At 48.4% G+C, this 16,917-nt stretch overlaps 1 pseudogene; it reads left to right on the top strand.

The window, feature by feature from the left end:
• Positions 1-12,463: 12,463 nt before the first annotated feature.
• Positions 12,464-13,265, top strand: LOC147121662 (28S ribosomal RNA; annotated as a pseudogene; the record flags this gene model as incomplete).
• Positions 13,266-16,917: the final 3,652 nt, after the last annotated feature.

Genomic DNA, 16,917 nt, shown 5'->3' with positions numbered 1-16,917 from the left:
ACAGGTTAGGTATAAACTGTGTGGGCCATGAATTAGTCCTCCTCTATAAGCTGCTGTTCCCTATCCTTTTAGAAGGTGCGTAGTGGCACCCGAACTGCAGGCTAATATAAACTGCAGGAAAATTAGAACACTGCAGGCTAACATAAGCTGCAGAACTATACAAAGACATAAACCTGAAATCAAATCAAACATAATTAAACCCCTACAAGAACACACGCCCAAACACTAAGAATAAACAAAGAAGAAAGACGATCTTAGATAAGGTCAACCATCAATACAGATATATCCCGAGGATGGTTCAAAACGGCAAAGAAGTCGGTATCCTTGGCTAAAATCTAAATTTGGTATGAGGACCGATAGGAAGAGGTTAATTTCAGTTATGTTGTCCTAGTAAGGACAAAAGGGAAGAATGTGGAAGTACAGTTTTTCACTTAGACACAAAATGGCTTCCTGGGCATAGAATAAAAACTCAAATAGCCGACAGAATGATTCACTAATCAGTTTCAAGGGGATGAGACAATTTAGGAATGCTACATACATACTCCTTATCTGTGACAAGCTTAACAAGGAGCCTCGTTTACCAAACAAATAGCCAAGGACAGGATAAGGTAAACATCGGCCCACAGGCTCAGTTGGTACAGTGGGAGAACAGAAGGATCCCATAATAAAGGATTAGTTAATCTTATCTCAAGGTATTTCTGTTCGTTATTCTAACGAAGCCTGGAATACGTTGTTTCAGTAATTTGCAAGGTCTGTGCCTTTGTAATCAGGTATGATTCAAGGTGTGGAGATGCCGGAGTTGGACTGGGGTGGACAAATGTAAGAAGTCGCACAACACCAGGTTATAGTCCAACAGCTTTATTTGAAATCACAAGCTTTCGGAGCGCTGCTCCTTCTTCAGGTGAAGTGGAGAAATGCATAAAGACACAGCTTATATAGTCAGAGAATCATGTCAGATGTTTACAGGTAACCTTTCCAACTGCCATTTATCACACCTCGGCAGAGAGATGATGTAATGTTTCCCTGACTGACCTGTTTGGACACCATTCACAGCTTTGACTGCTGTGATTATCTCTCTGCCGAGGTGTGATAAATGGCAGTTGGAAAGGTTACCTGTAAACATCTGACATGATTCTCTGACTATATAAGCTGTGTCTTTATGCATTTCTCCACTTCACCTGAAGAAGGAGCAGCGCTCCGAAAGCTTGTGATTTCAGATAAAGCTGTTGGACTATAACCTGGTGTTGTGTGACTTCTTACATTAGGTATGATTCAATACTATGTCATGTGGCATAGAAAGCCTGTTTTGTTTCTGTACTGTATAAATATGTTACAAATTCTGTATTACTTCGAAGAGGTCTGATGTAGCCTTTGACTACACAACCCTTCCCTTGCAAGCAAATAAAGCCTGTCTTTAACGATACCATGGCCTAGAAATTCAGTTAAGGCCCGCCAGCAGGCTAACGCCCAAAAGTTAGCGCTGCGCGTGGAGCCAGGTGCGCCCGTCAGATATTCGGCTTTTGCGCCCCAAGTCGGAACCGGGCGCTATTCCAGGGTGTGCCCGCCCCCGCTTGGGGCGCTGAAACTGAATTTCTGCGCTGTAGGCCCCGCTGCGCCACCCGCTGCGGAGCGGCAGGCTGCGGTACTGCAGGCCTCCTCCTTCTCTTAAGGGGGAGGTGCCTGCAACAGCGAGATCGCCGCTGGATTGTGCCGGCAAATGAGCCCGGCACCACGGAGAAGTGCCGGGCTCGCGGAAAGCAGCCGGCAATGCCGCGGGGGGGGGGTGGAGGAGGCCGGGGAAGGAGGTGCGGGCAGGCGGCCGCCAAAAAAGCGGCCGGCCGCACCTCCACCTTAATGCGCCCCAGTAGCGCAGCAGTACGGCCCCGTTTTTCAATCGCTGTTTGCGGCCGCTGCAGAAGAGGCGGCCGCAACTAAATATGGGGTTTGGGCCGGAAGTGGGGCGGAACCGGGGCACTGCACACACCGATGACGTCATCGGTGTCGGCGCAGCGCTACCGGCTACCGCCGCCATTACCACAGCGCTGAATATCAGCGCACCCTCTTACACTTGCGCAGAAGCCCTCTTTGGGCGGTAACTGGGCGCAAAGCCCACTGAATTTCTGGCCCCTTGTGTTTAAAGAGTCTTACTCGGGAGTCGAGACTTCGACAGTGTCCTTGTGCACCAGTCACTGAAGGTAAGCATGCAGGTGCGGCAGGCGGTTGTCTTGTTTTGCACACTTTGCACAAAAATAATAAATTGCAGGACAATGGAGTATTACAGTTTAACTCTTTATTGAAGCATCAGGTCTGATCTTACTCATAGCAGCACAGTGGGGACAAGATGGAGTTAGGACCCCTGGGTCTTCCAAACAATAGCAGTCCTTACAGATGCCTGCAGGCCAATGACAACTCAGCATGTGATCACGTGAATATAATAGGTATTCCTTACAGATGCCTGTGGGCCAATGATAATTCAATATGCAAATGTTACATCCCATTTCTTTTAAAAGAAAAATGTTATGCATTACTTTTAAACCTTTCTTCTACATAATGTTCTCGGTAGCATAAACATATAAGTAAACTCAGCATTTAACTAGCATTGAAAACATCTCAACATTTCAATAACGATGTACAGTTTTTTTTTTAGGGCAGCGATCCGCCTACACCCTTTGACAGTTCACAAGTCAAGGATAACTCTAGGCTTGACCTCTCGTCCCGACCTTGTGTGGTATGGAACAGAGCATGCTCCTGAATCGGTCAACAATTCAGGTTCAGGTTTAGGTTCAGGTAAGTATGATGTGTTTTGTGTATTGCTCAGTTCATCACACTCTGTTGAACTGATCCTCTCGTCGGAATGACGGTGTTGTTCCTTGGTGTTCAGGAGGTGCCTGCGATTGCGTCCTTCTGGGGTGCGGACGTGATACGATCGCTCAGCGTCAACTGGCTGGATGACGATTACTGGAAGCCAGCAGTCATGCTCTTGGATTCTGATGGATTCTCCATTGTGCAGCGGCGGCAGTAGTCTAGCTGACCTGTCATAGTATCTCTTTTGGTGTTGCTGTCTCTGTACACATTTTGCATGCACTTGCTTGCAGCTGACGACCTGCCAGGGCCTGTCTGGGATACGGTGAGGTATCATGGGCTCTTTGACATTTGATGGGCGGCGTTCTAGACAAATGGAACATTTTCCGACAATATCCTCAATGTGTTTGCACATTCCGGGCCAAAACATAATGTCACGTGCTTTTTGTTTGCATTTTTCCATGCCCATATGTCCAGCATGAATTTTTGTCAACATCTCTTCTCTGAGACTGGTAGGAATGATGATTTTCTCCCCTTTGAAGACGATTCTGTTGGTTTGTGATAGTTCATCTCTGTTGTTCTAGAATTCAGATATGCTCTGAGGGCATTTCCTCCTTTGCTCAGGCCATCAGCAGTTTGAGTTGTGCATCTTTCTCTGTTTCTGCTCGGATCTCCTTCAGTTTTAAGTCACTCACAGGTAAGCTGTTGTACACCATGTGCACCTGCACATCCATGCCTTCACTGAGGCTGCTGTCCTGGTAGCTAAGAGACTTTCTGGAGAGCTTGTCTGCGACAGGGATGTCTTTGCCTGGACGGTGAATGATTGTGAAGTCGTACTTCTGTAGCTGAAGGATCATTCTCTGTAGCCTTGGTGGGGCTGCGGCTAGTGGTTTCCTCATGATTGACTCGAGGGGCTTGTGGTCGGATTCGTCTGTGTCTGTGTCGCTCATTTTTAGAATTCTGAAACACGCTCTCTGGGCGGTGTTCTTTGGTGTGTGTCTATTAACTGCGTGCACTGTCTGTTCACTTGAGCTGCTCGTGGCACCAGTTATGGTTTTCAACTGTGCTTGGGCTATCTCGTGCGATCTAGCTATGTCCATAGCTTTGTCCAGCGTTAGCCCGGACCCAACATTCAAAAGTTTCTCTCTCACTTTAGCTGAATGTATTCCAAACACGATACGGTCTCTGACCATCTTATCTTTATCTGCATATTCACAGTCATTTACCAGCAGTTTTAACTCAGTCACGAACTGTTCAAACGACTCACTAGCTCCTTGTACTTTCTCCTGAAACTTGTACCTAGCGAATATCGTATTTGTCTTGGGCATCACATATGCTTCAAAATGGTCAAAATAACTTTTCAGTACCTTTGATTCATCTGCGGTGAGAGACCATGTGTTAAAAATGTCTCTCCCTTTTTCTCCAATCCACAGGAGTAGGTGGCTGCATCTTTCTTCCTCCCCATTGCTTTTCAACGGACCCGAGAACATTAACTGCATGTGTTGCTTTAACTTGCACCATTCTCTATGTAAGTTCAAAGATTCCCAATCCATTTGAGGCAAGGGAGCTCCAACAATGGCCATTTCAAATCCCTGTTCTGACACCATGTCTTGTTTTGCACACCTTGTACAAAAATAATAAATTGCAGGACAACGGAGTATTACAGTTTAAACTCTTTTAAGAAGCATCAGGTCTGTGAACTCAATCATACAGCACGCGGGGACAAGATGGAGTTAGGACCCCTGGGTCTTCCAAACAATAGCAGTCCTTACAGATGCCTGCAGGCCAATGACAACTCAGCATGTGATCACATGTGAATATAATAGGTATGCCTTACAGATGCCTGTGGGCCAATGATAATTCAATATGCAAATGTTACAGCGGTTAAGAAGGCAAATGGTATGTTGGCCTTCATAGCAAGAGGATTCGAGTACAGGAGCAAGGATATCTTGCTGCAGTTGTACAGGGCCTTGGTGAGACCACACCTTGAGTATTGTGTGCAGTTTTGGTCACCTTATCTGAGAAAGGATGTTCTTGCCATGGAGAAAGTGCAGCGAAGATTAACCAAACTGATACCTGGAATGTCTTTTTCCGAGTGGCAGGCAGTGACTAGTGGGGTACAGCAGGAATTGGTCCTAGGACCCCAGCTATTCACAATATATATTAATGATCTAGACGAGGGAACTAGATATCTCCAAGTTTGCAGACGACAAAGCTGGGTGGGCGTGTGTGCTGTGAGGAGGATGCCGAGAAACTTCAGTATGATTTGGACAGGTTGGGTGATTGGGCAGGTGCATGGTGTAATGTATGTACCTTTAAGGGGGGGAACTACTTTTTACAGCTCATGTATACTGTAGTACCGGCAGTGACCACACCTGTAGATAACGTTGAGTAGTAATCTGTACAGATCAGTTGCAGTCTGAGCCATGTTGAGTAAACACCGTTTGTACCGTTCTCCGCAGTCTGTGTCTGATTATACACGGACGTAACATTGGCGACGAGGCAGATTCGAACCTACCTGCAACTCTGCATCACCTCCCAGGGATTCACTCCTGGAGAACAGTGGAAGAAGGTCGAGTCCAGAAGTACGTGCGTCGACCATGGGCAACCGCCGTGTCATCCAGCGGAGATTTGAGCATCGCAGGGGAGGCTGTCGAGAGCCAGGCTTGGCTTTCCAGTCACAGTGGTCCAGCGAAACAGGCTGGCAACAGGTACTGCGCAGACCCTTCCCGGACAGCGGCGGGCTAGTGTCCAACTGAGCGGCACAGAAAAAGGCCGAGCAGCGTCGACGGGGGAGAGAGAGAGGGCAGAGCACACAGGGCGCAGCCGGTGTTCAGGACCGAGCGGCGTCAACGGGGAAGAGAGACGAGAGAGAGCAGAGCGCAGCCGGTGTTCAAGGGCCGAGCAGCATCAACGGGGGAGAGAGGTGCGCAGGAAAATACGAGGCACTGCCATTGCCACGAGGACCGCAGAGAGCGGCGTTGGCAGCAGCGCAGGAGCAGCGCGCGAAACCCACAGGGCGTCGCCATTTGCCACAAGGACCGCCGAGAGCGGCGTTGGCAGCAGCGCGGGAGACGCCATTTTAAGCCGCAGCGGGGAAGAAAGGAAAGCGCGGGAGACGCCATTTTAAGCCAGTCTAACTACACCCAAAAATGCCGAAGTGTGGCAGTATCACAGCGTTCGACAATGATGTCGAAGATTGGATGACATATGTCGAACGCATAGAAGTATACTGCAAGGCGAATGAAGTGCCAGATGACAAGAAAGCGCTGGTATTGTTGAATTCAATGGGTGCAAAAACGTATGGCTTACTACGAAACCTAGTAACCCCAGAGAAGCCAGTAGAAAAGGATTTTGAAAACATACTCTCAATCCTACAGGACCACTTAAACCCCACACCGCTGCTGATAGCAGAAAGATTTAAGTTTCACAAAAGGAACCAGCATAAAGATGAAAGTAATGCTGAGTATTTAACGGAACTGCGCAAGCTATTGAAACACTGCCAGTTTGGAACGGGACTAGCAGATACCTTAAGGGACAAGTTTGTGTGTGGGCTTCAAAGTGAAGGAACCCAGAAACGGCTTTTATCTGAAAAGGACCTTACGCTGGAAAAGGCTTTCAGCATTGCGGTATCATATGAAGCAGCAGCACAGGGAGCTGCAGAGATACAACAGAGACCGCAAGAATATTGCACAAATGAAATGTCATATGGAACAGAGAAGTGCTATTGCTGCAGCAGAACAACACACGACCAGAATGATTGCTGGTTCAAAGACAAAGTGTGCAGACAGTGTGGAAAAGTAGCACACATAGCACGAGTCTGCAGGTCAGGAAAGAAAACCAGCAATAAGAAACCGACCAAAGGAAAGTACAAGAAGGTACATAAGATAACGGAGAATAGTTCAGACGAACAAAAGAGTGATAATGACTCAGAAAGCAGGGAACTGAGTTGTCTGAAACTACATAATGTGATCACAACAGAGGAACACCAAACCATTTGGGTCACTCTCAAGATAGCAGGAGTCCAGGTAAAGATGGAATTGGACACAGGATCAGCCCTAACAGTCATAAACTGACGGGACTACGAGCGGCTATTCTCACACATACCCTTGAGAGACACAAAAATTATTTTGAAGATGTACACGGGGCAAAAAGTCTACCCCAAAGGAAAAATAAGGGTGACCGTTATATATAACGGTAAGGAAACACCAAAACTAGACCTGTATGTATTGCAAGATGGAGGACCACCATTACTGGGATGTGAATGGATCCAGAAAATACAACTGGATTGGCATTCCATACAGGCACTGACTGTGGCTGACAAAAAGGATGACGACGTCACACCTGGGCGACTGTCAAAGATCCTAACTGACGTGAAAGGAGTGTTCCAGCAAGGACTCGGAACACTAAAAGGCATGACAGCGACGATTAAAATTGAAGAAAACGCAAGTGCAAAACTTTTTAAGGCCAGACCGGTACCTTATGCGATCCGCCCAGCCGTCGAAGCAGAGCTGAAGAGTCTGGAACGTTCAGGTGTACTGTCCAAGGTAGACTGGAGCGAGTGGGCTACACCCATCGTCCCTGTGATGAAAAAGTCGTTGAGCAGCACGCCTGGGGAACCAAGGAAGGTTTGCATCTGTGGGGACTTAAAGGTAACAGTGAACCCGGTCCTTCACACCGTACAATATCCACGTCCGCGGATTGAAGATATTTTCACCTCGCTATCTGGAGGGAAACGTTTCACTAAGGTTGATCTGGCCCAGGCGTATCTGCAAATGGAGGTAGAAGAAGCATCAAAAAAATACCTCACAATCAACACCCATAAAGGTCTCTACCAATACAACCGGCTGGTATTCGGGGTAGCATCAGCTCCGGCTATTTGGCAGAGGGCAATGGAACAAGTCCTGCAAGGGATCCCAGGGACCCAGTGTTATTTGGATGACATCCTGGTCACGGGCGAAAATGACAGTGATCACCTTGCCAACCTGGAGCAGGTGTTCACTAGATTGCAGGAATATGGGCTCCGAGCTAACCGCCCCAAATGCGAGTTTTTTAGAAAACAGATCTCGTATTTTGGCCACGTTATTGATAAAGAGGGGTTACATAAGTCCCCAGAGAAGATTGAGGCAGTAGTGAAGGCTCCAGCACTGGAAAATGTGTCACAACTGAGGTCGTTCCTCGGGCTGGTAAACTACTACCATAAGTTCTTGCCAAATTTGTCTACAATACTACACCCACTGAACACCCTACTGCAAACTGGGGTGCCATGGAAGTGGAGTGACGAATGTAGATGAGCTTTCCAGAAGAGCAAAACACTAATCACATCGAAAGAGGTATTGGCCCATTACAACCCAGCATTACCAATTCGGTTGGCATGTGATGCGTCACCCTACGGCATTGGAGCGGTGCTGTCGCACAAATTCTCAGATGGCTCAGAGAGGCCAATAGCCTTTGCGTCATGATCACTAACCTCAGCCGAGCGTAACTACGCCCAGATTGACAGGGAGGCCCTCAGCCTAGTGTGGGGAGTGAAAAAGTTCAATCACTATCTGCACGGGCAGAAATTCACCTTGCTGACTGATCACCAGCCTCTTGTCTCCATTTTTAATCCAAAGAAGGGCGTTCCGGTGATGACTGCACAACGACTGCAAAGATGGTCACTTTTTCTATGAGCGCACCACTATGAGATTGAATATAAGGGCACGAAACAGCATGGAAATGTTGATGGGCTACCACGCCTGCCACTGCCTACAGCGGAGGAAGCACCAGCAGTGGATCCTGTCGAAATATTCCATTCGACTATAGTTGAATACCTACCGGTAACTAACGCTTGTATCAAAAAGGAAACCCGAAATGACCCGACACTGTCTCGGGTATATGATTTGACGGTGAAGGGATGGCCAGCACATGGCGACTCACTGTTGCCAGCATTCTCGACAAGGAGAGAACAGCTGTCAGTGTGCCGGGGGACCTTGATGTGTGGATCCCGAGTGGTAATTCCACCCAAGTTAAGGGATAGAGTGCTCAATGAGCTTCATGAGGGTCATCTGGGAGGGGTAAAAATGAGAAGCCTAGCCAGGGCTTATGTGTGGTGGCCGGGAATCGATAAACAAATCGAGGACCTGACCAAGAGCTGCTCAGGATGCCAGAAAGTCCAAAATGCACCACCACAGGCCCCTCTACACCCATGGGAGTGGCCCTCATCTCCATGGCAACGGGTGCATATTGATTTTGCTGGTCCATTCATGGACTCAATGTTTTTAATAGCCGTGGATGCGCACTCGAAATGACCTGAGGTCATCAAAATGTCCTCCACCACCACGGAGAAAACTATTGCAGTCCTACGGACCATTTTTGCCAGGAATGGCTTGCCAGAACAGATTTGCTCCGACAACGGACCACAGTTTGTGTCCGAAGAGTTCCGGAGGTACTTGAAAAAAATGGGGTAAGGCATTACACATCCGCCCCGTATCATCCAGCCACAAATGGATTGGCTGAGAGGTTCGTACAAACCTTTAAGAAAGCAATAAAGGCTATGTACAATGACAACATTCCGCTGCAGCACAAGGTGGACAATTTCCTGTTCACCTACCGGAATGCGACACATGCGGTCACCAACCAGGCCCCAGCCATGATGTTCTTTAACCGAAGGTTAAGATCTCGCCTGGATTTGCTCAGACCAAACGTACGAAGAGATGTTGAGAGTAAGCAATTCCAGCACATCCATGAGAAGCCAACAAGGAGCTTCAATGTAGGGCAACCAGTCTTGGCCTGCGACTACCGAACAGAAAAATGGCAGCCAGGAACGATATGCACACGGCAGGGCCCACTAATGTACACAGTGGACGTTGGGGAGAGCATCGTGAGACACCATGCTGACCAGATCCTAGAGTCACAGGAACACGTCAACCCCATGCCTCGCCCATACGTACCTGGTGATGAACCCGATGTACAGGTAGCATCTACCCCAGAAACAGTAGCATCAGAAGCTGATGAATCAACCGACGACAGGGGGCCAGAATCGCCTCCGCATCAAGAGCAAGACACTCGGGAAAAGCGCTATCCAGAAAGGATCAGGAAGCCTCCCCAAAGACTGAATTTATAAATAGACTATTTTCAGCTAATGTTGCATGTTAAAAGTGTTAATTGTAATTAGTTTGATATTTAATTGTTAAATGAGTGTTATGGTACTGTTAATCTAAAAGGGGAGGAATTGTAATGTATGTACCTTTAAGGGGGGGAACTACTTTTTACAGCTCATGTATACTGTAGTACCGGCAGTGACCACACCTGTATATAACGTTGAGTAGTAATCTGTACAGATCAGTTGCAGTCTGAGCCACGTTGAGTAAACACCGTTTGTACCGTTCTCCGCAGTCTGTGTCTGATTATACACGGACGTAACACATGGCAGATGCAGTATAATATGGATAAATGTGAGGTTATCCACTTTGCTGGCAAAAACAGGAAGGCAGGTTTTTATCTAAACGGCAATAGATTGGGAGAAGGGGAAGTGCAACGAGACCTGGGTGTCCTTGTGCACCAGTCGCTGAAGGTAAGCATGCAGGTGCAGCAGGCGGTTAAGAAGGCAAATGATATGTTGGCCTTCGTAGCGAGAGGGTTCGAGTACAGGAACAAGGATGTGTTGCTGCAGTTGTACAGGGCCTTGGTGAAACCACACCTTGAGTATTGTGTGCAGTTTTGGTCGCCTTATCTGAGGAAGGATGTTCTTGCCATGGAGGGAGTGCAGCGAAGATTCACCAGACTGATACCTGGGATGGCAGGAATGACGTGAGGAGAGATTGGGTCGATTGGGCTTATACTCGCTGGCGTTTAGAAGAATGAGAGGGGATCTCATTGAAACCTATAAAATTCTAACAGAACTAGACAGACTAGATGCAGGATGGATGTTCCCGATGGTGGGGGAGTCCAGAACCAGGGGTCACAGTCTAAGGATAAGTGGTAAGCCATTTAGGACAGAGATGAGGAGGAATTTCTTCACCCAGAGAGTGGTGAAGCTATGGAATTCTCTACCACAGAAGGCAGTTGAGGCCAATTCATTAAATATATTCAAGAAGGAGTTAGATATATTTCTTAAGGCTAAAGGGATCAAGGGATATGGGGAGAAGGCAGGGACAGGGTACTGAGTTTGGATGATCAGCCATGATCTCATTGAATGGCGGAGTAGGCTCGAGGGGCCAAATGGCCTACTCCTGCTCCTATCTTCTATGTTTCTATGTTTCTATGACGTATGAGGAGAGATTGGGTCGATTAGGCTTATATTCGCTAGAGTTTAGAAGAATGAGAGGGGATCTCATTGAAACTTATAAAATTCTAACAGGACTAGACAGACTAGATGCAGGAAGGATGTTCCCGATGTCGGGGGAGTCCAGAACCAGGGGTCACAATCTAAGGATAAGGGGTAAGCCATTTAGGACTGAGATGAGAGTGGTGAACCTGTGGAATTCTCTACCACACAAGGCAGTTGAGGCCAATTCATTAAATATATTCAAGAAGGAATTAGATATATTTCTTAAGGCTAAAGGGATCAAGGGATATGGGGAGAAAGCAGGGACAGGGTACTGAATTTGGATGATCAGCCATGATCTCATTAAATGGTGGAACAGGCTCGAGGGGCAGAATGGCCTACTCCTGCTCCTATCTTCTATGTTTCTATGTTTCTGTGTTTTGGATCACCTCAAGTTTACGTAGGGTAGAATGTGGGAGGCCAGCCAGGAGTGCATTGGAATAGTCAAGTCTAGAGGTAACAAAGATATGGATGAGGGTTTCAGCAGCGGAATAGCTGATGCAGAAGCGGAGACGGGCGATGTTACGGAGGTGAAAGTAGGCAGTCTTAGTTATGCTGCAGATATGTGGTCAGAAGCTCATTTCAAGGTCAGATACAACACCAAGATTGCGAACAGTCTGGTTCAGTCACAGACAATTGCCAGGAAGAGGGATGGAGTCAGTGGCTAGGGAACGGAGTTTGTGGTGGGGACTAAAGACAATGGCCGGAATTTTCTGGTCCCCTTACGTGCGCGATTGGAGGTGGGTTGGGAGGAAAATTTGAAAAGCCTTGGAGGGGGTTGGGAATCCCACGCGCCTTTTCCTCGGGCGCGTTTGCCAGCGCAGCAGTGACCCGAACGGCAGAGGCGGCCATGGTAATTGAGATCATTATGAGATACTTGTCAGGCCCTTATACGTCTTTAACCCTATCTTTCAAATTTCCCTGGATGAGCACGGGAATCACGCAGCTCGGGAACCACATCTCTGAACCTAAGGTGGAAGTTGAGTGGCCATTGGAACACCTCATTAGTGCACAGCATGAAAAGTACAATAAAAACTCCCACCTGACAGCTAGTCATTTTCAGCACAGATTTAGCTTTCTAGAGGCTGCAAGTGTTTCCAGCAAAGTCAGGATCCACTGTCACCTCATTGGTAGAACCTGTCACACCATTGACAGATTGCTTCTGTCATCTCGGCTTGACTTGCCATCTATTCCATCAGCATGGGTGCCGTTTATACTGTCTCACCTTGGTCCTCAGAATAGGACCACGATAAGCCCCACACCAGCAGCACCACCAACCTTCTCTTCAACAACCTAATGCAGCACAGGACAGAGGCATCAGTGCAGGGCTGCACCGTGCCGGAGGCGATGCCCCCAAGGGGGGTCAAAGTGTGTAATGAAACCCCAGGGCGCAATGAAAGTGAAGGTCGGCGCAAGTCGACCGAGGTGGGATCCCGCCACTCCGCGCAGCGGGCGCACCACCTGCCCGTCTCACCCGTTCCAGCGGGGAGGTGGAGCACGAGCCTAAGTGATGGTACCCGAAAGATGGTGAACTATGCCTGGGCAGGGTGAAGCCAGAGGAAACTCTGGTGGAATCCGTAGCGGTCCTGACGTGCAAATCGGTCATCCGACCTGGGTATAGGGGCGAAAGACTAATCGAACCATCTAGTAGCGGCTTCCCTCCGAAGTGTCCCTCAGGATTGCTGGTGCTCATCCACACGCAGTTTTATCTGGTAAAGCGAATGATTAGAGGTCTTGGGGCCGAAATGATCTCAACCTATTCTCAAACTTTAAATGGGTAAGAAGCCGACTCGCTGGCTTGGAGCTGGGCATGGAATGCGAGTGCCTAGTGGACCACTTTTGGTCAGCAGAACTGGCGCTGCGGGATGAACCGAATGCTGGGTTAAGGCGCCCGATGCCGGCGCTCATCAGACCCCACAAAAGGTGTTGGTTGATATAGACAGCAGGACAGTGGCCATGGAAGTTGGAATCCACGAAGGGTTGTGTAACAACTCACCTGCTGAATCAACTAGCCCTGAAAATGGATGGCGCTCGAGTGTCGGGCCCATACCCGGCCGTCGCCAGCAATGGAGAGCCCGTGGGGGCTAGGCCACGATGAGTAGGACGGCCACTGCGGTGAGCACGGAAGCGGGTGGACGCGTCTTACCAGTGGCTGTCAAAGTCACAAGCGCCCTCAAATTCTTCACCTTAGGCTACCTCCTGGGATCTGCAGCAGACATTTGCGACATCTTGCGGTCGACCACCCACTGATGCATCACACAGGTCACCAATGCCCTGTTTGATAAGTCAGCCAATTACATCAACTTTGCCACTGATGAAGTCAGTGTTATTGAGCAGGCGCTCGGCTTTGCCGCTCTGGCTGGCTTCCCACAGGTGCAGGGCGCCATCGGTTGCATACATGTGGCATCCCATCATCACCCAGGAGTCTTTGTCAACTGTAAGGGCTTCCACTCCCTCAGTGTGTAGCTCGTCTCCAACCACAGGAAGATCATCATGCATGTGTGCACCTAATTCCCTGGCAGCTGCCATGAGTCTTTTTTCTGTTACAGATCACGTTCTCGTGTGCCAATTGAGATTCCACATTTTTTTAGACTGGTCTTTAGGCAGTCATTAATATCTTTTGATCTGACCACCATGAAAGCATTTACCAAGCTTTAGCACACTGTAGAATACCTTGCTGGGTAGTCAAGCATCATTCGGACTCGGTGACCAGCCCACCGTAGCTGCACGTTTACTATCATTACCTCTGTGTCCGGCATATTTTATCTTCTGAGCACCTCAAGTGTTCAGAGCCAACATCAAATTTTTATGATCTTTCTGAGGCAACCTAGATGGAAATGATTGAGTTTTCTGATGTGGCAACTGTAAGCAGTCCAGCTATCGCACACATACATTAAGAATGTTATGACTATTGCCTTATAGACCTTATAGTTTTATTGCCAGTTTAATGCCACTTGTATCCTATAACCTCACACAGAGCCTTCCAAAAGCACTACTGGCTTTAAACAATCTGTGGTTCACATCATCATGTAGGAGCACATGACATGACATGATTCTTCCTAAGTACGTGAACCTATCCACTGCAGGCAGCATATGCTCTTCGATGCTGATGTTGGGTGGCACGTAAGGTTTTCCAGGCACAGGCTGCTATACAGGTCAGATTTCTTACAAACATCTGAGAAATGGTCCATGATGACATAGAGGTCCTCTTCTGTGTGGGCAACAATGGCAAACATCAGCAAACAAGAGACAGTTTTTCAGAGGTCCCCGTTTTAGACTGCGGGTGGCTGCAAATGTACAATTTGCCATCTGTCCTGAAGCAAAAATACACTCTTTTATCTAAGTTCCTGAAAGCATAAGCAAGCATAGAAGCAAACAAAATACTACACAAGGTAGGAGCTAAAACCCAACCCTGTTTGACTCCATTGGAAATAGAGAAGAGGTTGGAAACTTTATAGTATTTAAAAGGAAAAATTGCCCATGGTGAAAACTGGAAATAACGAGCAGAAAATGCTGAAAATAGAATACACAGCCAAAACACAGTGGGGGAGAAATTGGGTGAGTAGCGCCACCTATTAGTGCCTAAAGAGGGCAGTCAGTGGCTGTAGCGATATTCAGCGGGGGCGCTAATGGTGGCGTTAGCCTGTTGCGCTGCACTGCCACCGATGACATCATCGGTGTGCACAGCGCCCCGATCGAGATATTTGGTAGCGAACGCCGCTGTAGCGCCGTTCGCTACCCACGCCCGGTTCACGGGGCCTTGCTGTGCCGGCAGTGGCGCAAGTTAAGGTGGAGGTGCGGGGCGGCCGCCTTTTTTGGCCTCCTGACCGCCCCCCCCGCGGCATTGCCGGCTGTTTCCCGAGAGCCCGGCACTTCTCCTCGGTGCCGGGCTCTTTTGCCGGCACTCGCGATCGGGGATCGCGCTGTTGCAGGCACCTCCCCCTTAACAATGGGAGGAAGGCCTGCAATACCGCAGCATGCCGTGCTGCAGTGTGTGGCGCTGCGGCACGTTGCGCTGCGATATTCAGTTTCAGCGCCCTAAGAGGGACGCGGAGCGCCTCGAGCCTTGCCCCGTCTCCCTCTAGGGGCGCCAAAACTGAATTTCTGACGTTCGCTAATGCTCCGAACGCTGCGCAAAAATCAGCGCCCAGGCGAACTTGGCACCTCAACCCAATTTCTCCCCCAATGTATCTCAGGGGTCAGTGCTGGGTCCACTTTTGTTTTTGGTATGTATAGATGTTTTGGACTTGGCATAGGAGGATAATCTGGAAATCTGGAGAAGTGAAAAAGGAAATAAGAGGGGCAAAGAGACAGTACGAGAATAAAATAAAAGGGAATCCAAAGGTCTTCTATAGGCATATTAACAGTAAAAGGGTAATCAGACTGTGGTGTATGTAACCATTCCACCTTTAAGAGAACTATTTTAAGTGATGCACTACTTTATCTTGGCTGCTGTATACTGTAATACCGGTGGTGACCACACCGGTATATAAGTGCTGTGTAATGATTTATTGGGCAGTTCAGCCTGACCTTCGACTAGTAAAGACCTGTTGAATTTATTCTTGTGGTCTGTGTGCAGTGATTCTTATTAACAATAACTAGAACACACAGACTTAACAGTGGCGACGATGACGATCTTACCCTGCGGCAGAGATATATCCAAGGCAGTTTAACGGGCGTCGAGAAGAGGCATCCGCCCTCATCATCCTGCTGAGAAAAGACTCGGGTCTGAAGAGCAAGGAAAAATCCTGACATGAAGCCTTCCATCAGCAACAGGCAGTGATCATCCCTTCTATCACGGTGGTGGGTAAGCCGATCAGCGACGAGCAGCAAGTCGGCCACGTTGGCTGTGAAGTAGGGGAGGGAAAAACGGAGGATATAAGGGCGGAGAACTCGACCACGGCCGGGGAAAAGAGCCGGACAGAAGTCGGGGCCAGAGGCGCTGAGACTGGGGCAGCGTAAGGCACGGGAGCCGCGGTGAATGCAAACGCAGCCGGTGTAAAAGACCGGGCTGCAAGCGGGCTGGGAGACGCAACAGCGTCGAGAGAGAGCTCGACTGCGACCGGGGAAAAAGGCCGGGCAGCTACCGAGGCCGCGAGGCGCGGGAGAAAATAAAAATAATTTTTTTTTAAAAACCGCGGAGAACTCAGCCGCAGCCGGGGGAAAGGACCGGACTGCAAGAGGGGCTGGGAGGCACGATTTGAGAACCGCTGGGGAGGGCGAACGCAGCAATACGGCAATCGCCATTACAGCCAGCGGGGGAGAAAGGCAAACGCGGGAAGCCGCCATTTTCATAGGCGGGGGAAGAAGACAAGTGTGGGAAACCGCCATTTTGAAAAAAATAAATAAATAAGAGAAAAATTTCTTTTTGTTTCTCAAGAAGATTGCGAGGATGCCTAAGCGTGGTAACATCAATGATTTCGATGCCGATGTTGAAGATTGGGCCACGTATGTAGAACGCATAGAGATTTATTGTAAGGCAAATAAAATATCAGATGAAGATAAAGCACTAACCTTACTAAACTCAATGGGTGTGAAGACATACGGGCTATTGAAGCATCTTCTATCGCCAGCTAAACCGGCGGATCAGGCTTTCGCTAATATTGTTGCTGTCCTGAGAAATCATTTGAACCCCACACCGCTGATGTTAGCGGAACGATTTAAATTTTATGCGAGAACGCAACTGAAAGAGGAAAGCAACGCGGAGTATTTAATTGAACTGCGTAAGCTAGCGAAATACTGTCAGTTTGGGGAAAGACTGACAGAGGCACTGAGAGACAAATTCGTGTGTGGATTGTCGAAAGAAG

The sequence above is a fragment of the Somniosus microcephalus genome, chromosome 3 (genome assembly GCF_052327205.1).
Source record: "Somniosus microcephalus isolate GS21.2 chromosome 3, FLI_Smic_1.0, whole genome shotgun sequence".
NCBI classification, from domain to species: domain Eukaryota; kingdom Metazoa; phylum Chordata; class Chondrichthyes; order Squaliformes; family Somniosidae; genus Somniosus; species Somniosus microcephalus.
Note: the sequence above shows the minus strand (reverse complement) of the source record. Positions and strands in the feature narration are given on the sequence as shown.